General features: G+C 41.4%; 2 long non-coding RNA genes across 2 annotated transcripts in view; both read left to right on the top strand.

Annotated features, from left to right (window-relative positions):
* The window catches only part of LOC310681926, a 453737-nt gene that overhangs the window by 252629 nt on the left and 175966 nt on the right, over positions 1-25142 (top strand). The window lies entirely within an intron of this gene.
* Positions 1-25142, top strand: part of LOC310682647 — a 65232-nt gene that overhangs the window by 39784 nt on the left and 306 nt on the right. Inside the window, exon 2 of the long non-coding RNA XR_014514061.1 lies at positions 10005-10112. This is a non-coding gene — a long non-coding RNA (uncharacterized lncRNA). The remainder of the gene's footprint in view (positions 1-10004; positions 10113-25142) is intronic.

A 25142-nucleotide genomic window follows, 5' to 3' on the forward strand; every position in this document is an offset into this window, starting at 1 on the left:
CCTGTCATGGGGTTGTCTGCTTTGGAGCGGGGGCCTGGTAGGAATTTTGTCCATCTGGCTGATTGGCTGGGGCCATTTGGTTTTTGCCTACTGCGTAATAAATCGTCACAACTTGTAAGATTGCGGTTAGGCATTGGTTTATGGTTTGGTTGGTGGAGGGGCATGGATTGGCTGTGCCTGCCCCTCTAATGCTGCTGCTGCAAGGGATTCCGTTAAAGGAATTGGGGGCTAACTATTGCTTGTCCACTCTGTAAAGGGGGCTCGGGCCATAGCAATGAGCTCCTGGTTGCATTTGGAGTGAGGGCAGGTTCCCTGCTCCGCGTAACCCCCAAGTGTATTCCCCTATTCTGACTTTCGCATCGTGCGGAATGTCAGTCTGTCCCCCATGGTGGGGGCAGATAGTCGCAACCAGTGCCTAAGCAACCACTCACAAATTTGTATTTTAATAAAGTTGTGGCCAAAATTATGCCAAAAATCTTAAACAAAAAATTCTGTGTGATGTGTGAGTTATTAGGGTGGACCTGGGGACCTCGACACGCAAAGCAATTTCCCCAGCATTTTTGTGTGTTCACTAATATGTACATTTTTATGCATACTTTCCCCTAACCTCTGCATTTTTGTATACGTTACTTGACTGAAGAGCTACATCACAAAATCTGGATAAGTGCGAATTTTGAAAGATGTGTTTTGCATTGTGTATTGCTTCAGAAAGTGTAAATTACACAGGTCCACCTTTAATGCAAACTGAGTCACATTTCTTCCCTATCCCTACATAGAGTTCTTTGGGATTATTGGAAAGCTGCCATTTGGAAGCTAGTGGGGCACATTGCTTCAAATACCCCAGATCAAAGCAAGCAAATGTTTTCAGTGTGGGGAATGACTTCTGTGGGGCAAGTGCAGAAATATGAATAGCAGCCTGCTGCTTGTTCATGTGCAGAGGAAGTAATTGTGAAGGTGTCATGATTCATTACTCTTCCTGCCCGCCTCGCCTTTAAATGACTAACCATGACTTTGACTTCCTTGCCCTGCTGACAGGAGAGATAGCTTGATTTCATTACTTACTCAGGATGGAGTAAATGTATCCCACTGCTTGTGTGTGCACAGCATTCTCAACACTCCTGCTGTTTGAGAGCCCTTTAAATCACTGGGGTGTTTCATTGACTTTCCCCCCTTCCCTCCAAAGCCTTCACAGAAGCAAGGATATGATGCAGAGACTCCCAATTGCCCACACTGCAAATCCCTGCAGTGGGCATTGGCAACTGAAACACAGAACTCTGTGGAATACATTGATGTCTGGAGGGAACAAAATATATTGACGGCAGGAATGTAAAAAATACTTAAGGCTCAGAATCGGCAAAACCTGACAGCTTCCATTTAGCCCGAGTACATCTAGATTCCCACGGTGACAGAAATAACTATCATCTCTGTTTTTCACATCTCCTTTAGCTTTGCATCCACTGAAATGTTAGGAAAGGATGCAGGGAAACAGTGTCAAGGGACAGCAGTGATTTTTATTTTTTAAACCGTTTATCTCCGTAACGCCTCGCTGCGATTACAATGCTACTGCACCATAACAGAGAATGCATTTTAATTACACAAAACCAATGTTGCTTGCAATGTAAATAGCATTGCACTGCAGCTTGTTGGCTTGTCAGGAGCTTTTAAATCTGACTTTCATATCATTCAGGTTCCACATTTGCATATCAAATAGCCCAAAGATTTGACTCCATGTAGCTTCAGGTATGCGGCGATCAGATCCCCAAGTGTGCCACTGGCAAAACTGCAAATCACAAGTTTCTAAATTGAAAGCAGCCATGGCCTCTACAAGACACTTCTTTCCTCTGCAAGTTCTGCCAGCAGGAACTAAATTTGCCTCCTATCATGTTTCCTGCCTTTGTTTCTGCTGGCTGAATATGGTTAATGCTTGGAATTAGAGAACAGGTTGGCAACTTCACATTTGGCATTAGCGGTGCTGGACTGACACATCCAGGGACAGGGATTAGGGGGAAAGAGGGGGATGAAAGCTTGACCACTTTCAGTTGCACTTAAGCTTTTTTTTCCACAATATTGTGCCTTAGTTTTCTTTAAGGTGTTTTTGCAAAGGGACTCCCCACCTTTGCACATCCCATACACGCCCCAAATCTGCTCCTGTAGGAGGAAGAGACAGAGGGAATATTCCATTCTGAAAGCAGAACTCCACGGACTGAAAAAAAATAATTGTCTTAGTGCTGCATTCATTCTGCCCAATGTGTGTGTGTGAAAGAGGGGGGAGGGAAACAGAAAAAATATGTATGAAACTCCTCTAAAAATAGAGGAAAAGGGGAATAGTATGCAAGTCCACAGGGTGCATTGATTAAGAATGTTATTCAATCTCCTGTTTAGTTTTAAACTGTTAAGTTTACTTATTTGTATTGTTTTATATAATGCTGAGGTCTTATGGACATCATCATCATTAATCGAATTTAATCTAATAATTAAATATGATTTCTTTTTAATTGTTATATCTATTGTTGTTCATTTGATACATTGTGAGTCTCTTTGGGTCCTTTATTTTTTTTGGGGGGGGGAGTGGCATACAAATAAACAGATGATGGTGTCTGAGCAAACTGTTAATCTCTGATTAAGTGTGTTCTCCTTCATGGAGAGCACGTGTTGTGGTGGGGTCTAACAAGACATCTCACTGTTGTTGGGAGGATAAAGGTAGTTGGCCACCATTGTGATTGGGCTCCTCTTGTCGTCGGGGAGAATTTGATGTTGCCATTTTGTGATTGACAGCCGAGAAGTCTTATATTCCCTGTGCGCAGTGTTGAGCTTCCTCTTTTTGCTGCATGCATTGGATTACCCACCAACCCTCCCTATATTTAGGGTTGTTTGCTTTGACTTTGTTATGCCTGTCATGGGGTCATCTGCTTTTGGGGCAGGGGCCTGGTAGGAATTTTGTCCATTTGGCTGATTGGCTGGTGCCATTTAGTTTTTGCCTACTGCGTAGCAAATCATCACAACTTGTAAGGTTACGGTTAGGCATTGGTTTTATGAATTGGTTGGTGGAGGGGTACGGATTGACTGTGCCTGCCCCTCCAATGCTGCTGCTACAAGAGTATTCCATTAAAGGAATCCAGGGGCTCGCCATGCTTTTGTCCAAACCCCTGTCAAGGGGCTAGGGCCACGCAAGAGCCCCTGGGAGGATTTCGGGAGAGGTGAGGGCATGGTACCCAGATCCATCTTTCTCCCCAAAATGTTTTCCCTTTCTGACTTTCGCAGGAGTGCGAATGTCAGTCTGTCCCTGGGCGGGGTCAGATAGACGCAACCAATGCCTAAGCAACTACTCACATTTTTTGTATTTTAATAAAGTTTTGCCCAAAATTATGCCAAAAACCTTAAACAAAAATTCTGTGTGAATTGTGTTTAATTGGGGTGACTTGGGGATCTCAACACGCAAGTAAAAGCCTCACCCACAATCTCTCTTAGCTCTGAACTTTTAGCAGAAACTGTTAACTCATTTTCTGCTATTTCTCCTCCTTGTTTATCAGTTGGAAATAAAATTTTATCTGTCTGCCAAGTGAACTGGGTTATGATTAGTAAGAATTAGAGCCCTCCTTTGGTGACTTAATTTGATCGGTTGATTTGGGAGAAAATGCAAGAAAAAAATTTAACCACCCCATCCCAAAGTTAAGTAAAAAGGAGGATTAATACACTTCTTAAAATGTTGGCAGTATGGACTGAATCTGAATAGAAATTTCAGCAGCTTTAACATCCAAATTCATCTTCAGCTTAACCATCACACACGACTAGAAAAAAAAATGCAAAAAGAATTTACTTTAATTCACTTTCCCTAACCCACATGCCAACCCTAGGCTCAGGGATGGGGTAAATAGCAAACAAAATGAGCCCAGTTAGAATTCAAATTTGTGAAAGATAGTTGTCAACTCAAATATTTATCTAGAGAACTGGGAGGCTGTAATTTAATTCAGATCTACCATTGAGTGGTTTTTGTGATGGGAACACATTGTAATTACATTTAATTATAGATATACCACTAGCAGTAGTACAACTGTAATTAATGGATTGCCAGCGTGTCAGCAAACCTCCATTTTAGCAATTTATAACCACACTTACAAAGAAGTACTTAGTGTGCATTTAAGGAATTGGGGGGATTGGTTGTCCAGATTTCTGGCACGTTTAACAATTGTTTCTGTGATTGCGTGCTGATCTGGAATACGGAGTGACTGATTTGTGGTGGAAGGGCCTGATCCATCCTATTTTCATGTTCTTTTCTATAACACACAAGTATACCAGCACTGACTGAACATGGGTACATCCTTCCAACAGCTGGGAACCAGACAGTTGTTCAGACTAGTCATAGAATCTGCAGACCACAAATGGGGAGATGCTTGCCAAACTCTTATGGTGGCAATCTCTGGCTTCTAAACTATCTTGGCATTGGTTAGTTGACAACCTCTTGCCAATCTGATACACAGCCAAGTTCACAATCTTGGTAATAACCTATAAGGTTCTGTACATCTTGGGATCAGGTTACACAAGAGATTTGACCTTTGGTTCAAGGGTGGATGGTCTTGTTTCCTAAATGTTTCTTGTTAATGGGCTGAATCATAGGCTTTTCAGTTGTTGAGACCTCTGAATCTGAATTCCCAAGTCTTTGTTGCAGTGCCACAACTCTGCTCAGAACAGAAAGCCATCTGGTTCAGCAACTTATTCTCACAGCCGGCACCTGATGCCAATGGGAAGCACATAAACAGTACATGAGTGCAACAGTGCTCTCCTCTCTTGTATTCCCCATCAACTGACATTCAGAGACATACCAGTTCTGATACTGATGGTATTACACAGCTATTATGACTAGCTGGGACCAAGTGGAGAGAGCCATACATCTGACAGAGAATGAGCACTCACACCTTACATTGTGGGTGCCCTTTGTGGGATCGCGCATGGTGCTACAGTTCCCAGGGAGCTTACTGGCAAACAGGGGCTGGCTTGCGTCTCAGTGTTAATTTTTGGAGGTTTATGCCCAGCCTCAGTAATCAAGTTTCTTGCTGGGAGGTGGGGCCAGTCCCATTTATATTGTTGGGATGGAGCCAACAATAGCCAGGCAGTCGGCTCTGGAGATTCACCCTGCCTACCCTCTCTTTATTTAATCTTTCTTGTTTGCAGGTTAACTTTTTCTTCCCGTTTAGCAGGTGCTGCCATGGTCTTTGACTGGTTGCTGTTTTGTCTTCCCCATAGCGATTCATCACAACTTTGATGGTTATGGCCTTGGGTGGAATCCTTTAGTCCTTTCTTCCCTATACAGTCATACCTTGGGTTAAATATGCTTCAAGTTGAGCGCATTCGAGTTGCGCTCCTCAGCTCCTTGCGTTACTTCCGGGTTTCACCGCTTGTGCATGCGCAGACACTCAAAATGATGTCACGCGCATGCGCAGAAGCAGCGAAAAGCGACGCGCACAGACGCACCATTGCTAGTTATGTTTACCTCTAGATGTGAACGGGGCTCCGGAACGGATCCCGTTCGTATCTAGAGGTACCACTGTAATGGGGGGGGGGCGTCAAGTGGTGACGGTGGCGATTCCAGGGCCCCCTCTTAAAGGTTGATATATATATATATATATATATATATATATATATATATATATTAATATATATATGGTTGCCACTGGCCATACACTGAAAGGTCACCAGTAAACTACCCTCCGTGCAGGGATATGGACTGGGCTGCCGGCTACACTTACGTCTTGCAGAGCACCCCCCCATATCCCATATACCTTGATGAGCCCCAGTTCCCCCTGGCTGGGGGTGCTGGGATGGATACATGCCCAAGGCCTAAGCCAAGGTCTTCCTACATTCAGAGGTTTAATAAAGTTGTGGCCTAATTTCAATTGCTAATAATAATAATAATAAAAAAAATAAATTTTATTTATATCCCGCCCTCCCCAGCCGAAGCCAGGCTCAGGGCGGCTAACAACAATAGTGTTGTCAGAGTCCTTATGATCCCTGGGGGCTGGGGCTGTCGCTGCCTAGTCATGCAAAGAAATGCTAGCTCAGTTCAGTGCACTTAAATCCTATAGTAATGAATTGAAATGCATTATTGTATTCCTAGATGTTCCTCTTTGTGAACCAGTTTTGGCCCATAGGGTTGAGACATAACTCTTTACATGAGAGGTGGGTGCAGATTCATAAGGCATCTATGAATTTTGTTCTTTCTGGTCCCACAGCAGAACAGAAAACTGTATTTAGTTTTCTAAAATAATTAAGTGCTATTTTCCTGGAATATTTCTTTGTATTGTATGCATGGGAGTGTTGATCAGTGGCCCCAACACTGGGAGTCAAAAGCATGCCATAATGAAATCAATCCACATTTGCTTTAGCTTGTTTCTATTTTGAAACCCACAGCAACAAGCAAACTGCAAAGTCCAGCAATTACTCTGCAGACTCTTTTCAACGAGTGACAACAGGAGCCTGTAATAGAATGCCATCATATTTCTCTCATGGTAGTATGAAAACTCATCTCATCTCAGGAGCTGGAGAGAAAGAAATGACTGGGGGTGGGAGGAGAGAAAGTGTTATTGTTCTCTTATTTAGGAGTGAAATCAAAGGAAGTCAAAGATGAAAATTGGGCTTCCGCCTCAAGTTTGAATTAATCTACGCACTGCTAAAATGTCTCTGGTCTGCCCACTTGATGGGAAATTACTGAGAAGTTCAAATGTATGCAACATTATGACCCTTCACCATTTAGTGTACGTCAATTACCTAAGCTTTGCCAGTGGTTTCATATACATATCCAGCCCAAGTATCAGGTTTGTTTAGCCACGACTCCACAACACCTATGTGCATTTAGAAAGTGGTCAACAAACTACCACTTTGTTCACTTGGACCAAGGCTCCTCTTTTCAGATAAATTCTGCCTTGGTTATCTTCTGCATCTAAATTAGACTCCTGCATTTTGCCCCCAAGGGCTTACATAGTCTTGCTGCATCTTACATCTCATCCCTTGCTTCTAGCTACTCTCAGTTCTAATGAGATTCCTCACCTTCACCCTGATTCAGTCTCTTTCATTTATCTCCTCCTGCAAGCAGTGCCTCATCTACTTTCCCCTGCCTTTTAGCCAGAAAATTTCCTTTCTGATCTTTCTTGCCGTATAGTCTCCCTTCCTATTCTGCCCACCAATCACCCAGACTTGTTATAGCTCTATTCATGTGTGCGAGAGAGGCAGGAGAACCCTTAAATAATGTAGAAATGATACCATTTCACTGATCTTCAGGCAGTGCTGACTTTGCCCCATCCCCTACTTCAGGAAGCCTTGTGATACTTCCTTCCAGGGGGTTTGATTCTGATTGGACAGTTCTGGCCAATGGGTTATGGCATAGCTCCCCTTTATAAGTGTGGTTCTGCCCTTGAAACTTCCTCTTTCATTGAGTACAGCATCTGTGTCACGCTGTGGTTCAGCCCAGATGGTGACTGGTCTGACAGGCCCTGGGGGAATCAGTAGCCATTAGGCTGCCTTCTCACACTTTGTACTGGTGAGGAGGAGAATTTTTAGACCTGCTCCAATATCACTTCCTTTTGGATACATTTAGCATGATGGGGACTGACCTGCCTAGGCATCCTCTGAAGATAGAATCACTTTGTCTAGAAGACAGCTTAGCCACACCATCAGGCAGCACCTCAAGACAATTATGTTATGTGTGCTTAATCTCCATTTGGCATGGACTGAAATACTCGGAAAGGGATTCTAGAAAGGGGCTGTGCATCCCAAGAAGGTGGACAGATCCATACACAAGGTCAACAAGGATAACTGATTTTGACTTGTGATGGGAGTCAAGTCCATATACTTTCTCCTTTAACTTTTTAGGAGTCCACCTTTCTACTTTCATTGAGGACTTCTAGTGGGGTTTGTTTGACCTTTAGTTCACTCAGTGATGTGAGGAAGCCAAGCCAACCTTGTTCCCTCTGGTGGGATGTAATAGGACTAGGGAGGGAGAATAGATTTGAGACTCCAAGTGAGCATTCAGAAGCATCATTAGGTGGAAGATACTTGACCACCAACCCATTGCTGACCAGCTCATGAGCGCTGCTCCGGTCATCATTACATTGAGTTAGCACTGAAAGACTTTCATCAATCAAATGGATGCTGTGCCTCAAATCAGGGAATTGGATGGTGCAGCTGCAACAATAAAACTGATAGCACATCTGCAAAGCTAAGTTGGGTCCAGTATGGTTTTAAAATGGATGGAGGACTATGTTTGATATTCCTGCAATGTAGAGAATTGGACTAGATGACTCTTGCAGTCATTTCCAACTCTACAATTCTATGTGGCTATGGAGGTGTGAAAACTGGTATGCATGCTGTTAAATGCATTGACTTTAAAAGACAAAAGGAAAGGAAAACACAGTCTAGCAAGTGTTAGCTATGACTCAATCCCATTTAAATCAATGATGTTTAAACTGTATCCTCTGGCTCTTTCTATTTCATTGAGGCTACATCACCACTAACTTGCCCTGGATTGTGCCCAAGGTTTACAAACATATTAACAATTTATTTCGTAGTGTACTGCATCAAAGGGGTTATTGATCTAGAGGTTACAAAATTCCAAGGCTAATTCAAGTTTCAAAAGTCTGTTGTGTGGTCCTTGTAAGAAAAGGAACAAAAGGAGAATTTTACACTCCAGCAGAACCTTCATTAAAGTGGCACAACAGCAGGTCAATAGATATGTGTCATTTAGAGTCAATAAGAAACTTTCAAAACTCTCATTTCCCAAGAGCCTCATTTCATATGCCATGTTGCCATCCCATTGAGTGAGCTGAGATGGAAATTATGTAAAATCTCTCTATCTCTGAGGATCAATTTATGATGGAAAATGTATAAATATTACAGTCTTTGAGCAATTATGGAGCAATTATGATGTAATTCATTATAGAGTGTGTACACATGTAATAACAGTAAACATTTTTCATATTTATGCATGTTTCTATAGTTATTGAATATGACAAAACTGAATCATTTACTCCAATAATCTTTATTTTCCACCATAAATTGCTTGTACATCATCTACTTAATTCATGCAATTATTCATCATGTTCTGTTCATGGATTTTTTTAAAAAAATGAACTGGTACTTTATGAGAACAGTTGGTACAGTCTTAGCTTTGCAGTGAGAAATGGGGGCTGGAGGCTGTTATCCCACCATTATTTCAAATTATGTCTATTGGTATGGCTTGCATGCACTGCAGAGAATACAACTACTTATTTAAAAGAGCAGAAGTTACTCAGATTTACTACTGGTATCATGCTTCCAATGCAAAAATTGCATATTCACTGTTGTGGGTGTGCCACCCAGAAAGGTTTGAGCATATGACCACCGGTTTGATTTAAAATATGACGTATAGTAAAGGCAATATTAGTAAAGTGCATATTTGGTTTTGGAGATACAGGTCCCAAATATGTGGGGAATAGAAATTTGTAGAGATTAACGTGAAGGTTTGTTGGGTATAAGCAACCTCATATGCCTCCAGTCAGTGGAGGGCAGGGTTGAGAATAACAAATAGTCAGGTAAAATACATTTAGTGGTTTCCCACCAAACAACTAAGCTCCTCTGCTTCTTCCTGCTTGCTCTCCCTCTATTCTCTCTCTTTTTTGCACAAGGATGCCATAAAATTACCTGCAGCCATGGAGTGTAGAATCTGAAGACATCCTTGTGAATATGAATTAACTAAAAGTGGAGAAGCTTTCTTCTTTTTTACCAGTGGTGTTCTGGAAGACAGAAAACAGAATACCACTGTCATTTACAGGTTTCATCAAAAATCTGATAAGCATATCAAAAACAGTTCTGAAATGCATATATAGAACATATATAAAGTTCTGAAAATGCTTTGTTTTGAAGTGTTTTTTAAATATATATATTGAATTTTCCATAAGGCTCACCATCACCATCTAGTGTCACATTGTATATTGCACTTAAAACACACTTAAAACATTTTATTTCCAGCTGTATAGCTGAGTCCAAGGACAGAAGGACCAGTTCCTAACTCTGTCACTGTGACATAGTAGAGCTTCCAGCAAATGTTGAATACACACCTCTCTACCCCGGCTTTGATACATCAGGTATGTAATTTTTTAGGACCCATGTTATTTGTATGATTGTAAGTTGTTTGAAACTTTTAAAAATATTTTATACGAATGTTGCAACCTGCCCTGGGACCTTAGGATGAAGGGCAGGTAAGTAATAATGACAATACTACCACAAGACCTGCAGATATTATTATTATTATTATTATTATTATTATTATTATTATTAACAAGAAGAAGAACATCCACAACATCAGGGCTCCATTTAGCTGCTCATCTTCCAATGATATATGCCATCATTTGCCAGCAATGCTCTTACATATCCAGACAAGAGAAGCAAGGCAGTCTCTGTGCGAAAGAATACAGGGACACAAATCTGTTGCCGTCAACAGCGATACTTAAAAAAGAAAAAAAAGCAATCCACATGGTGGGGAGGAATTTCAGCCATCAGCAACACTCTGAAACTGAATGTAGAGTTGCCATCCTTGAATTAAAGAACCTCAAAGGGAGACTGCAACATGAAATCACTGAACTGCAATACATCAAGAGGTTCACTGACATCACCTGAGGCTTGAACCAAGAGAAAGATTTGTGGGGGTTTTTTAAAAAAATAATAATCTCAGTACATGATTTAATTAGCTTTCCAATACCAGGATGTCTGTGTTTATCAGTGAAAAGCCTCTATTAATAACTGAAGTATCACTTTCTGTGTTTAATTTCCCCCTGACCCCAGTGTTTACAACCCACCCACCCCACAGCCATATAGAGAGCTGCAACACTTTGCACATAGATTAAAACTGGCTCTAGTCCATGAAAGATTTTGTCATAATGAACCTGTTAGTACTGTCCTGGGATTCTTTCTGACAGTTGCGTGTCGAGGTCCCCAGGTCCACCCCAAATAACTCACACATCACACAGAAATTTTTGTTTAAGATTTTTGGCATAATTTTGGCCACAACTTTATTAAAATACACATTTGTGAGTGGTTGTGTAGGCATTGGTTGTGACTATCTGCCCCCACCATGGGGGACAGACTGACATTCCGCACGATGCGAAAGTCAGAATAGGGGAATACACTTGGGGGTTACGCAGAGCAGGGAACCTGCCCTCACCCCAAATGCAACCAGGAGCTCATTGCTATGGCCCGAGCCCCCTTGACAGAGTGGACAAGCAATAGTTAGCTCCCAATTCCTTTAACGGACTCCCTTGCAGCAGCAGCATTAGAGGGGCAGGCACAGCCAATCCATGCCCCTCAACCAACCAAACCATAAAGCAATGCCTAACCGCAACCTTACAAGTTGTGATGATTTGCTACGCAGTAGGCAAAAACCAAATGGCCCCAGCCAATCAGCCAGATGGACAAAATTCCTACCAGGCCCCCGCTCCAAAGCAGACGACCCCATGACAGGCATAGCAAGGTCAAACGAACAACCCTATTCTAGGGAGGGAGGGACGGGCAATCCGATGCATGGGCGAAAAGAGGAAGCCCTAGCCTCGTGCAAGGAGTTTTAGTATTTCTGGCTGTCAATCAATAAATGGCAACATTAACTTCTTCCCAACAACAAGGGAAGCCCCAATTGCATCAGTGGCCAACGATCAATTAGCCCGGCCTCCAACTTTGGAGTGTCCTGGTGGCCCCCACCGCAACACGTGCTCTCCATGAAGGAGAACACGCATTACCAAGTTCCGAATCGAGTTAAGGGGTGTCCTCCTATCACAGGTTCAAATTGTTTCTCAACTCCAACTAAATTAAAAAACCGACTCGCAAGAGTGACATGAAAAGGGGAAGATGACGAAATAACATCCCTCACAGTCCTTTTTTACAGGGCTCTGAGCATGGGATTGTGACGAACCATTTCCCTTAAGGGTCTTTTTCTTTGCAATGCTGTTTAAAGGTAAAGGGTTAAGGGACTCCTGACCGTTAAGTCCAGTTGCAGACAACTCTGGGGTTGCAGCGCTCATCTCGCTCTATAGGCCGAGGGAGCCGCCGTTTGTCTGCAGTTTTTCCGGGTCATGTGGCCAGCATGACTAAGCCACTTCTGGCGAACCAGAGCAGCACACGGAAACACCGTTTACCTTCCCGCCGGAGCGGTACCTATTTATCTACTTGCACTTTGACGTGCTTTCGAACTGCTAGGTGGGCAGGAGCAGGGACCGAGCAACAGGAGCTCACCCCGTCGCAAGGATTTGAACCATCGACCTTCTGATCGGCAAGCCCTAGGCTCAGTGGTTTACTCTTGTGATAAAAAGCAGAACTTTGGTAGGATGGAAAAGCATCTCCAAAGCAGTAGTTGCTTCTGATGCCCTTTTCACAAACAGCCCTTTTCACCCTTACAAAATAAATCAGGCCTCCGAATTCTCTGCCATGAGATCTCTCTTCTTGACAGTCAATTACTTATTATGTAAATGCATAGCTGATGCAGTGAAAAATGGCTGTGTGTCTTTGGGCAGAAATGTTAACCTTCTCACCTCTTGCATTATTTCCCAACAGAGCAGCAAAACATATTGTAAGAGCTGCGGCCATACATTTTTATACTGCTCATGTATGTATTTGTTATGCTAACCTCATATGATGTGCCCCATTTGAATTGTATTTTAATATACGTGAGCGCTGTGGACTTGAAAAAGAATACACTCAAGGCAAGCTTGCTGCTTGAGTTTCACCTTGACCACCTGTCCGAGTAACTCTGCCTTCCGTCTATTATTATTTCAAAATTTTGACAAGCAAGTATAGAAATGAAAAGATGAAGGCTGATGGACTCAATTTCTTTCAAGCCTACTGTCTGAGAGAGTGAAATGACAAAAGCACTCTAATAAATTGTACTTGAGATGCTCAACTCATATACATGGGGCATCTATTCTATGCTTCTTTACAGCTGGGTCAAAAATGGAAGGGGGGGGATAATAATTTTCATTATTATAGTCTATCTTTTAAAAATCTAGTTTATGGGGGGGGGGGAATGCCTATGAGAACCCAACAACCCCCCAGGAATCTGTCTGTCTGTCTATCTATCTATCTATCTATCTAGGTCTCCTCTACCATGAGACAGAGTGAGGCAATTGCCTCAGACTTCTGATTTTGAGTATCACGAAAGAGCAGCAAATTGTTAGTATCTTCATCATCACAATCACCATCATTATCCTCAAGTGGTGCTTGTAGGCTTTCTTCCTCAGGAGCCAAAAGAACTTGGCCAGTCTTGGGTCCTATGCATCTTGCCTTGAAGGGTGGGGCTACATTTACTGCCCTGCTTCAGGCAGCAAAACATGTTTCGACAGCCCTGCTGTCTTGTCTATCATTACCCACAGTTCTAACACAAGAAAAGGAAGAAGCCAACTGTTAGGAAAAACCTAAACAAAACCATTACTCACCACTGTGCCCATGAAGATGAGGCTGGATAATGAGGCAGATATAATGCTACCTGAAGGGACCCCTCCCATCTAGGGACGATTCTTTAAGAAGTGTTGTTGCCCATTTCAGCACCAGTTCCAATACAAGAGGTTTCAGGTTTGAAGCGGTCAGCCTCCATCTTGTGTTTATTCCCAGTCTCAAATTCTAGTTGCTCATTAGTAAAATACAAGAATGTGGCTACAGTTTCAAAAATGGAATATTCTTATTTTCCTGAACACTCTAAAAACTATAATGGATTAAAAAAGATCCTCCCTTTGATCACTTTGGTTTTGACTGTAACTTTGCCAATGCTCTCTAAGCCCCTTTCAGTTGTTTATTCCAGGTAGAATATATACATGAATTAGGACATTGTTTATAGTTGGGGATGGTGATTGCTGTGGCAATCAGAAATATTTATGCAGATGTTCTATAGCATATTTATTATTATGCATTTTCTTAAATTTATATCCCACCTTTCTTCCATCATGGAAGCCAAAACCTGCATACATGTGATTTCAAGATGGCACAACCATCCAAGCACTGACTAAACCAAAACCTTCTTAGTTTTTGCAAAGCGGTGGCCTCATGTACCTTGAGGTCATACTTTGGATCTATAGATATCTATATAATATCAGTAGTTCTTGGGAGTCCAATTCCCATCAGCCTCCACCCTCATGACCAATGCAAGAATGATGGAAGTTGATGATCTGAGGAGAAACAGGTATCCCATCCCTGCTCTATAATACCCACTCTTTTTTAGTGTGGTATGCTAATCAAATATTTAAATAAATCAAAGTAAAGTTTGTGCTTCTGCAAAGTGTGCTGGGCTCAGTGACATACCTATCAGTGTGACACACCTGCATATGTTAAGGTTGCAAGCCCATGCACCATTACCTGGAAGAAACTTCCATGCATAGGATTGCACTTTAAGTCTTGCTAAATGCATTGGAATAATCCTTTGACCTACCTTCAGGGTGCAATTAGAAAAATAATTATAAGAGCACACTTTGAATTCACATTTTGACTTGCAATGCAAAGCAGAACTTCTTGGCACAAGTCTAAATCTCAACAGAAGTGATCTGATCATGACAGGTGAATGATGTAAATACCTGCACCCCCCTTCAGATCACCTTCTTCCTGTTCAGTTGAGAAAACAAGATCCAGAGTGTGACGTACCACATGCATTGGGCTGGTGATATCTTGGGACAGCTCCATTGTCATCGTGGCAGCCATGAATCCCAGAGCATAGTTTGGATTATGCTATAGGATTGCTGTCATTGTCAATAAAACAGCACCCTTGAGACAATTGATTAAAACACTAAATGGCAGTATGGAGTAAACAATTCGATCCCAATGCTTAAAATACTTTTTACTTTACACATATAACATTTATCTCATTTACAATGAACAACAACATAAAAAACCCTGTTACTTCAAGATACATTTGCCACTTGAGTTTCAGTTGTCTTGGATGCCTAGTTGAGAAGTCAGGTGAAGTAAAACGATCTGACCTGAAATTCACCTTTGCGGGGCAAAACATGCAACCCTTATCAAAGACAAGAGATTAGTGCATCCCACACTTTTAACTGCTGGCAGGGGAATTTCAGAGAAGGAAACCAGGCTTTATTTTACTTTTAGTCTGTTTCACATTTGAAGGTTTTGCAATCTGTGCAGCCACAGATTTCATAATGTTGAACTCCAGTTAAGGCTCCTGGTTTTTACAGTTAGCTTCAGAAATCTACCCACATACCCTGACACTCAATTTCTTGCCAACGTGTCTGTTCCACAAAGCCTTCTGTCAGTTTGCAGAATCTTCTCAGGATCTAGTCATTCTGTAAGTCAGGAACAGAAATCATAGATATGGGCACATACACACTATATATATTTTAGAAGGTGGAAAGCAAAATATTGCTAATACTTAAATATTTCTTATTATGCTTAGAACATGTTGCTGAACATTGATGAACCCATTGATTAAGACTCATATAATACAATCATTCAGACATTTAGTCATCTCTCTCTCTCTCTCTCTCTCTCTCTCTCTCTGAAAAACTAACTTACGAGGACTGGCATTGTTTTGCGGTCATTTGAGGGGCATGCCAGGAGAATAAGGAGGCTTAGAATCCTGTGGGTTCATGGTCTCCCCTAACATGATGCCATAATGCTGTGTTTCAGCCTCTACTTTGGGATGATGCTTCCATCTGCAGTACAGCAATGGTGGCAGAGCTTACCACCACCACACCAAATCACTTCCACTGGTGGATTTCCACCCCTACATGCATACCTCCCTCCCTAAGAGCTCCTTAGCCACCTGTCAGGAGCTGGGCAGAGGAGGAGGAATGGTGGAGACCACCTCCTCATCCAAACCCTTCCAGGGAGGAGGAACAGGAAGGCAGTCTAGATTTACAACAGTGGTTTGTGGGGGAGGTCACAGCTCAGAGGCAGATGAGGGGAAAAATTGGGAAATAATGGGAGAGGAGGAGCAGGCAGAGCCAGAGCAGCAGTTGGCTGACCATCTCCCAGAACCCAGCGAGCCTTAAAAATAGGAGAGCAAAGAGCTCAGAGACAGAGGGCACTTAGCGGCACCCATGGAGGAGGTGATGATGATGACGAATGAGGAAGTGGGAGAGATGGGGTGTGTGGAAATTCACTCAGGACAACACCATTATCCAAGAGGCTGGGTTCTATAGCCTCTCTCTATAAAGTTTGAAATAAAAAAGGACTGTAAGAAACTTTTCCTTGTCTTTGTACTTTCCTGGGCAACCAGCCGGGAGCCTTTGACAGCACCCTGACACTTGGCCACCTTTCCCAGGAGTGTAGGATTGTTCTGTTTGTAAGGTAATGTAATCAACATCTGGTACCCCATGCCATGGCATTGTCGTTTCTATCTGTGCAGGGGTATGTGTGTAGAGTTTAGAAGAGTTGGATTTGATATCCCGCCTTTCACTCCCCTTCAGGAGTCTCAAAGCGGCTAACATTCTCCTTTCCCTTCCTCCCCCACAACAAACACTCTGTGAGGTGAGTGGGGTTGAGAGACTTCAGAGAAGTGTGACTAGTCCAAGGTCACCCAGCAGCTGCAGGTGGAGGAGTGGAGACATGAACCTGGTTTCCCAGATTACTAGACTACCGCTCTTAACCACTACACCACACTGCCTGGACTAATGTGATAGAGATGTTACCACATTTTATTACAAAGAAGCTAAACAGTACTGAGCATTGTAGAAAAGATATCATTTCTGTGTTGTTTGTGAATCTTTTCTGAGCAACTTTCCTTTTCTTAATGGCTGATCATTGGATGCATCTCTCTCACACACTCTCCTCCAGTTTTTGTGTATACAAGGATGCTTCCGAATTTTCATAGCCAAGGAGGATTTCACAGTCAGTGAATATTGTAGTTGAATATATATTTCACATAATTTCAGAGTTAATCCAGCCAAGTGCTTTTTGAGAGAAAGCATGTTCTAGATACTCAACCAAAACATACCGCTCCCCTTCAACCTTAGTTTGCAGAGATTATGGTTCAGGATAAAAAATAAAAAATAAAATAAAAATGGTTGGGGTTTCTTGTAAACACACATACACACACAAACCATATTTTAAACTGTTTGCTCTCTTGGCTCTGTTCAGTCATCAAAGTACTTCTATGGTGTTCAAAAGACATGTTTGGTATATACAAAATATAAATATTCACACTTTGGGCTGAAAGATTATAAGCTATAATTTTCTGCTTCATGGCAACTAGCAGTGGCTGAATGACAGAACAAATGTTGGCTGGGAGGTGGACACCAACCTTAGCACCCCAGACCTTCTTTGCCACACCTGCTCCTGGTGAAAGTTTGGGACTTAGAGAAGTTCCCTTTAGAGAAAGGTCGGGTAAGAGGCAACATGATAGAAGTACAGTGGTATCTTGAGTTACAAACACCTCGGGTTACAAACACTTCAGGTTACAGACTCCGCTAACCCAGAAGTAGTACCTCGGGTTAAAAACTTTACCTCAGGATGAGAACAGAAATTATTTGGTGGCGGTGTGGTGGCAGCAGGAGGCCCCATTAGCTAAAATGGTACTTCAGGTTAAGAACAGTTTCAGGTTAAGAACGAACCTCTGGAAATAAGTTCGTAACCAGAGGTACCACTGTATTAAAAAAATTCATGAGTGGATCAAGAAAAGGTTTTCTCCCTCTCTCATAACACTTGAATTCATGGACATCCAATGAAGGTGAGTGCTGGAATCTTCAGCACAACCTGCTCTCCCAGCAGCCTGTGATGGCCACCAACTTGGATGCCTTTTAAAGAGGATTAGGACTAGCAGTTACAGCAGCAAGAATTTTATTGGCCCAGAAATGGAAACAAGAGGAAGTACCGACGATACAAGAATGGAGGATGAAATTAACGGACTATGCGGAACTGGACAGATTGACTGGGAAAATAAGATATGTTCGAAACCAAAAGTTCATGGTGTTTCCTGCTTGGCAGGGGGCTGGACTCGATGGCCCTTGTGGTCTATTCCAACTCTATGAGTCTATGATTCTATGATTCATCAAAGATTGGGGAAAGTTTATAGATTATCTGAAAAATGTATGTGATGTGCAAACAATGCTAGTGGGGTTTCAAAAAGCACTGCAAAAGTTTGAGATGTATTGTCAAAAAGAAATAGAAAGGGGAGGGAGGACAAATGGCAATACAATGAAGGGAATGCGTATTGAAGAGTAAATATGGATGATTACCAGAGAAGCGGAAGGAAGTCAAAAAAGACTAATTTGTTAAAACATGGAGAAAAATGTATAATTGTGTTGGAAAACTAATAAATATATATATATATATATTTTAAAAAGGACTAACAATGCAATTGGCCATGATGGCTTCCCATGGAAGGAAATGAAATCAAATGTTAAATAACCATGCCAATGTCTGGCAGGTGGGCATTAGGCAAGTAAGATCATTGATTATTAAAGGTCCCTGTCCAGAATTTTAAGAAGCCATGATTGAGTTCTGACCCATAAAAGCAATGGTGCTATTGTGAAAATAGCTCCCATGACTTCTCTTTCAGATGACAAAATTCCTTTACAAAGATGATGTGTCTTCAAATTCCCTTCCTGATGTAGAAAAATCTATTACTGTGCTGAGTGCAGTTATTTGGAACTGTGGGCACTATGACACTTTGCAGTCAAAATATTCCTAGGAAAGTCCAGCAGAGAACAGCTTTCCCCCGAAAAACTTTAATTATCTTTGCTGAATCTCCTTTATTCCAAATGGAGAACTGTCATTAGAGAGTCAAGGGGAAAATGCCATTCGAGCCAAAATGCTTGCAAGTATTAACTAATCCTCTCACTGATAATTATATCAGAGTAAAAGAGTGCATAATGAATAAGTGATTGATTAAAATTTAGTCTCATCTCTTGCTTGGAGGACATTATCGAGCAGATTGTGGTTTCTTCAAGTTTAACTCATAGTTTTGAAATTATTTCAAATAAGTTTTACCAAATCATTTTACTGAGCCGCACGGCACTATTAAACACAGTTTTCTGTGAGCTGTCATAATCCTTTTTTGCTGATCCAGAGCTATGTGATATTCGCTGATGTATACATCCCCATTAATTTAACAGTAGGAAGCAGACTCATGCATATAACAGAATACACATGATTTTACTTTTTTATTTTATATTTCCTCTCTGTAAATTGATGGTGATAGCATTGGTAAAGCAGGAATTTTTATGGACTTGCTAGTTCCGTACACATTTGTGTTTCCACAATACCTCATTGTTTTTGCTCATGTGCAAGTTGGCATCATGTTGGCACTGGGCAAACACCATTTTATTTCCCCAGCTTTTTAAATAACAAAGAAATTTTTGTTAGCTCATTTTGCTTCCCCATCTTGTTGCAATTTTGTATTTATACTGTTATTTAAATTTGATAAGTTTTATTGAAGGGCAGGATACAAGTTTATAAAGAGACAAAAGTTATCCTAGAACTTTCCCTTCATTTCTAAGAATTTTTCTGATTCAATCTTCACTGATTTTCGACTTCCTTATGATGAACATTGTCCAAAGCTTGAAATATCCAACCTCTTGACGAGGTCATTTAAGCTGCTTGAACCATTTGACCATCCAGTATCAGTGATTATCTTAATAAGTGTTCTTTTTATTATTATTTAAAATCAGAAAACCTTTGCTAAACATTTTAAGAATGGGTTTCATTCTCTCCTTTCCTTCTTTCTTAAGCCTTTGACATCTTTTTTTCTTAAAAAAGAATAATGACTAATATGTATTTTGTTGGTAGTGGAAAACTTTGTTTTTCCTTTTGTGAAGGAAACTACAGTATGCCTATCTAGGATTCCTTTCATCTGAATTCACAGAGCTGTCGCTGCTTCAATATTTGAATCCTTCAGTACGATGCAAAACAAAACCAAGGAGATGGTGACTCGTGGGACTGGAGCAGTTTAGCAAAAAGTGCTCTGAGTCCCATAGCTTGTGCTACAAGCCATGCTTGGCACACTAATTTTACAGCTCCATCTGCCCCTCTGCTACACAGATCACCTTCTTGGGATTCTGGGGAAATTGTGCGGAAAAGTACTGACATAAAAGCAGAATTGGTTCCCCTGATATGCCAAGGTTGGTAAGATGGAGGAAGCATGCACATCTTATTTCATTATTCCTTCATTAGTCTTGTGGTTTTCCTTTCAGAAAGGAGGGTTAGTATACAGACACATGTTAGTATACAGACCCTGCAATAGATGTTCACAATTTTAGAGACTGGTTGAATTTCCCTTTATTAACCTAGGGTTCCTAAGTGGGACTCTAAGGAAACCTGGCAGTCACTATGAGGAGTATATATTCCTCACTTAGATTTATCTCTCTGAAGTCTCAGATGGATAATGCTTATTATAAAAAGTAGGAGGAGGGGAGGGGAGTAAAAAGGGGAGGCAGAGATTTTTCAGAGGTGAATCTGGTTGCAGGTACTTCAAATCGCTTGCTTCATAGAAAGTGAAAATTTATTTCACTGGATTGCACCTCTAAATCTTTCATGCAATCAGAATGGACATGTGTAGTGTTGAGCAGGACTGAGCACATTAGCTACATCCTTGTTCATGTAGAAGGAAGCTACAGACTGTCTTGCATGAGCGTAAAGGGAGATCCAGCACTTGGAGTTTCTGATGATGGGGAATCTTCTGTCTTAGCAAAGTTCCTGGACCCACGTGGAGCTGATTTGTACAGGGAGATTGGGGGCAAGGCCTTCACATGCACCTTTGCACCTTTCCCCATTTTAAGCCCCCAGGTCTAACATTTGTATTCATAGAGTTGTATTTATGAGACTTATTTCTCATGAAAGAATTGCAGGAATTGTCTGCTTTCTGGTGACATTTTGTGTTGCCCATATTTATATCTGGGAAGACCTTAAAGCAATTTGTTCCTGAGTTGTGGAAGGTTCACTGTGATAAAGTCTACTATTCCTGATAAGGTACTAAGTCTGATACAGAATGTTGCATGAAGTCCAGTCCATGCTTCACTGGGTGGAAAGTTGTCTTGTCAAATTTAGCAATTTCAGCATTTTATCAAGTAAGCTTTTTCCATGATATTGTCAGTGCTCTTCAGTCCCTCACTCCTGCTTCCAGCACTTTAGGGGAAGGGCTGTAGCTCAGTGATTGGGATCTGCTTTGCATGCATGACATTCAAGGTTCAATCTTCGACATCTCCAGAGAGGACTGGAAAAAAAACCCTGTCTGGAGAATCACTGTCAGTTAGTGTAGACAGTACTGAGATAGATGGACCAAAGGTCTGCAGTCAGTATGTGCCTACGTTCTTCCATTCCTCTGTCTCTCACATGGCCATGCTCTCCTGCTTGCATCAAGCCACAGCTGGATATAGTTCCTTTTCTACAAACACTTTTTCATTTGAAAGCTATACGTCAAAATCCAGCTGTGACTGCACTGAGAAATGAGTGACTTTCCATCATGTGCCACTTTTAGTAGACACTTAATCAGAAACCAGGTGACATTTCATTAAAATTAAACCTCTGTGTGTTTCCTTAGCTTTCAAGAGCTAGACAAACCTTCGGCCTCTTTCTTTTGCTATTTTTGTTTTTGCCCTTGAAACCCTGAACTCAATTTTGGAGGAATCCATTGGCTACAGAGTTTATGGCTTCCTTCCTTTATAACTCCCATTTCATATTCTTTAGCAGCTTTTGAGCTATGTCAGCATTCAGTAGAGTTTAGGGGTATCATGACATGGTGGCTCACATGGAGAGAAATTCAAAGTAGTGCCATGGTAATTCTTCCAAGTTTTCGAGCTTGCCTGATGGACGGATCTTCACTCTCCTCTCCTGTGTGCTGTACTGAGGGTTCTCCCCATCCCCTGAGCCAATTTCAGGGTGTATTTTTAATTGTTGCGAGCCACTCTAAGACCTCAGGATGAAGGGCAGGTAAGTAATCATCATCATCTGTTTGTCAGAATCTGCTGGGCCCAGAGATCACTGTGTGTACAAATGAGCTTAATTTAGTTCAGTTCTGTTTTGAGGGACGAGGGGTGGAGAGATAAACATGATTTGTTTATGCTGACTTTAAGCTCAAAAATAATTTCCCCCATATGTACATTGACTGTATGGTGGGATCTAGTGTCTTCATTTGATTACACTGAATTCTTTATTCTTTGTGTAAAGAACTTACAATGGTAGCAGTCCATGAAGTGGGATGTTTTCAAGGACCTGCTCATCCATAAATTAACCTGTCTGGCCCATGTGTTGTGGAACAATCTTTTTATTCCCATTTTTGCCCCTTTTCTGAGCAAGCCAAGTCATAATCATAATCTCTTTACTCTTGATCTTCTCTTTATCTCCAGTTCAGCAACATCATTTTTAAAATAATTTCTCCCACTGTATTGATCAGTATTATGAGGCCTTTATTTAGAACAGGATGGTATTATTATTTAATATTTCATAGTGATCAGGTGTACAAGTTTACAAAATGTGAACTTGACAGATATAAGCAACCATGCAGCTTGTGTCAAAGCATCACTCATATAGAAACCTGCATGTATGGTCGGGCTTCGGACATGATTTCTCATGTACCAACCAATAACCACTTCACAATTACTCACCTTCCATGAACACAGAGATTAATTCACAAAGCAATTTATTCCACACAAAAAGTTATGTTAAATGTATGCTTCATTTTAGAGGTATCTGCACTTAGAGGTGTTTTAAACCGTGCCTGTAACAACATTTGATGTGAGTTTGGAAGTGTCTTCTCAGGCAAAACGTTCAAGGAATTTTGATTGAAGTAAAAAAATGGGCAACATTGCTCAGAGGGGTTCCCTGCGCTCCCAAACTACATGTGACAGCAATATTACCACTTCTGAAATTTAAAGAGTCAATGGACTGGGGGTTGGGAGGTACTGAGCTTCCTGCCTGAGAATCTTACCCTTGCAGTCAGGCCCTTCTCTCATTTTGTCCTGCCCCCAGTAGGGTTCTGATCTTGGAAGCTAACCTAGCTGGGGGAGGGATTAAAGGCACCTGTGGTGTGGGCAAGACCATATTCAGTATTCCCTGTCCACATATCCAGTTGTCCCTTTAATCTACATGTGAATGAATAAAGACACATGTTTAGATTCACAGATCTGCCTCTGTCTCCTGCTTGTCACAAAAGACTGGGTTACATGTTGACACTAAAAGACTGAACTGTGAGCTTGCATGTCTCTGTTTCAGAAATTGCATTAGCTTTGAATTCACAAGGTGGCCTTAGCCAAACCACTGTTCCTCATCTTGTGCTTCCGTCTTTGTCATATAGGCCTGATCTTGCTGACCTACCTGACTGGCTCATTGCAATGAATCCTGAGATAAAGTATGCAAAGTAATTTGAGCTGCTATATCTGTACCTACACCTACACCTATCTCCTCCTCTGTTGCTTTACCCATGTAGAATTTTAGATTGTAAACTTCTCTGGACCGGGGCTTGTCCTCTGTTATTATTACTATTATTATTATTTGTGGAATTTCATGGTGTTGCCATTGACAATGGAAGTGCTACTTAATTCTAGCATCTAAAAGGGACACTGTAAGTGGCTGAATAAAATGGCAAGTGTGATTTGCACACCAATCAAATGAAATATCCATTTGAATGAGCCTTTTCAAACATTTGATCACAATCGGGCAGCATTTACAGTGGAAGGGGATGGCAGTCATTTGCCATTTGACAGGCAGAACATATTCCTTTCTCTACCTTTTCTGCTTCGCTTGCCCTGAGGAATCAGAACATGACATTAGGTACAATTCTGTGAGCAACTCATCTGAAAGAAAGACTTGAGTGGATAAGGGAAGTCATCTGAAAGCTTTTATAGGGGTGCCATATTGCATCGTCTGCAGTGGCTCAGAGTGACTTCTTCAGTCTAAAGTGTTTGCACTTTCAGTATTTCAAAAGTGTAAATTGTCCCATGTTATATATGGGGATTTCAATATATACTGTGAACGAGAGAGCATTTTAAATGTCCATTGAGTTCTCTCAGGTTTGTGCAGTTGTTCAGTGATAAGGACTGACCTTGTCTAAAAAGGAATACATAGCAGGCTGGAGTCATTTTTTATTTCTTCAGTATTACCTTTTGGTCAATGAGTAGATGTACATTTATGGTGAATTGAAAATATAAAACAGACATCTGCAACACAGCCACTGCTATATATGCACACAGTCCAGCATTGTCCCAGGTTCCACGGTTCATCTGCAAGTTAATGCATAGGAATAAAATGCTGAGATTTAGCTAATCTCTGTTTTGTTTGTTTGAAAAAGAAACACATGGATTGTGCCTGAGACTTTGCTAGGAATATGCTAAATTGTATCCTCCTTTTAGCACTTGGTAAGGAGCAATCCTATGGTCCCTCGTAAAATGTTGTAAAATGTTGGATCCTCTTCTCCAATAGTGGAGACAAGGATCTTATGTCTGACGGAGAGGAAAAATGAAAATCAGATTTCCCCCACTCCTTGCTGCTGCATAAACCTTTGGCATCCTGGTACAACCAATGCCAGGGCCAAGGTATTATTTTGGGGTGTATCAGGATAGTTCAGTGTCATGCCACAGCAAAACCATTTGGGTTGCTCAACATACCCCCAAACCAGGGAAAGTTTTTAACCAGCACTGAATGAATGCAAGCCCCCTTCAGACCTTTATGTGAAGATCAATAGTAGAGGAGCAAGGCTGGCATTGTGAGGGAGGGATTTGTTTTTGTTTTTCAGGCAAAACAATGTACTTCATATTTTTTTCTGAATTTCGTGATGCAGTACTCCAACCCAACATTAAATTGCTTGCAAATGTGTGTACTGTATATTTGGCAAAATTACATAAATATGTACACACAGGTCCAGCATAGCAAACACAGTGCATTTCCTGGAAATCATTCATTTGGTGACAAATCAAATAATGAGTCTACAATTTTCATTATTTTCTATGGAAATATTTCTAATCCAGGATTTGTCCAATCTCTTTCCTCCCTTCCTCCATGGTTTCTTCCTGAAATGGCTGCAGTCAATCAGCAAAATAGAGGGAAATGGGGGGGGGGGACTTATCTCAGACCCTCCAAGTATCCCTATTTTCCTGATTTAGAGAAGTCATCCCAGTTTCTGATGTGATCCCTGAATGTCCTGCTTTTCCTTAGGACATCCCTATTTTCATTGGAGAAATGTTGGAGGGTATGGAGTT

This window comes from Podarcis tiliguerta (genome assembly GCF_965153285.1).
Source record: "Podarcis tiliguerta genome assembly, chromosome: 1".
Lineage (NCBI taxonomy): Eukaryota > Metazoa > Chordata > Lepidosauria > Squamata > Lacertidae > Podarcis > Podarcis tiliguerta.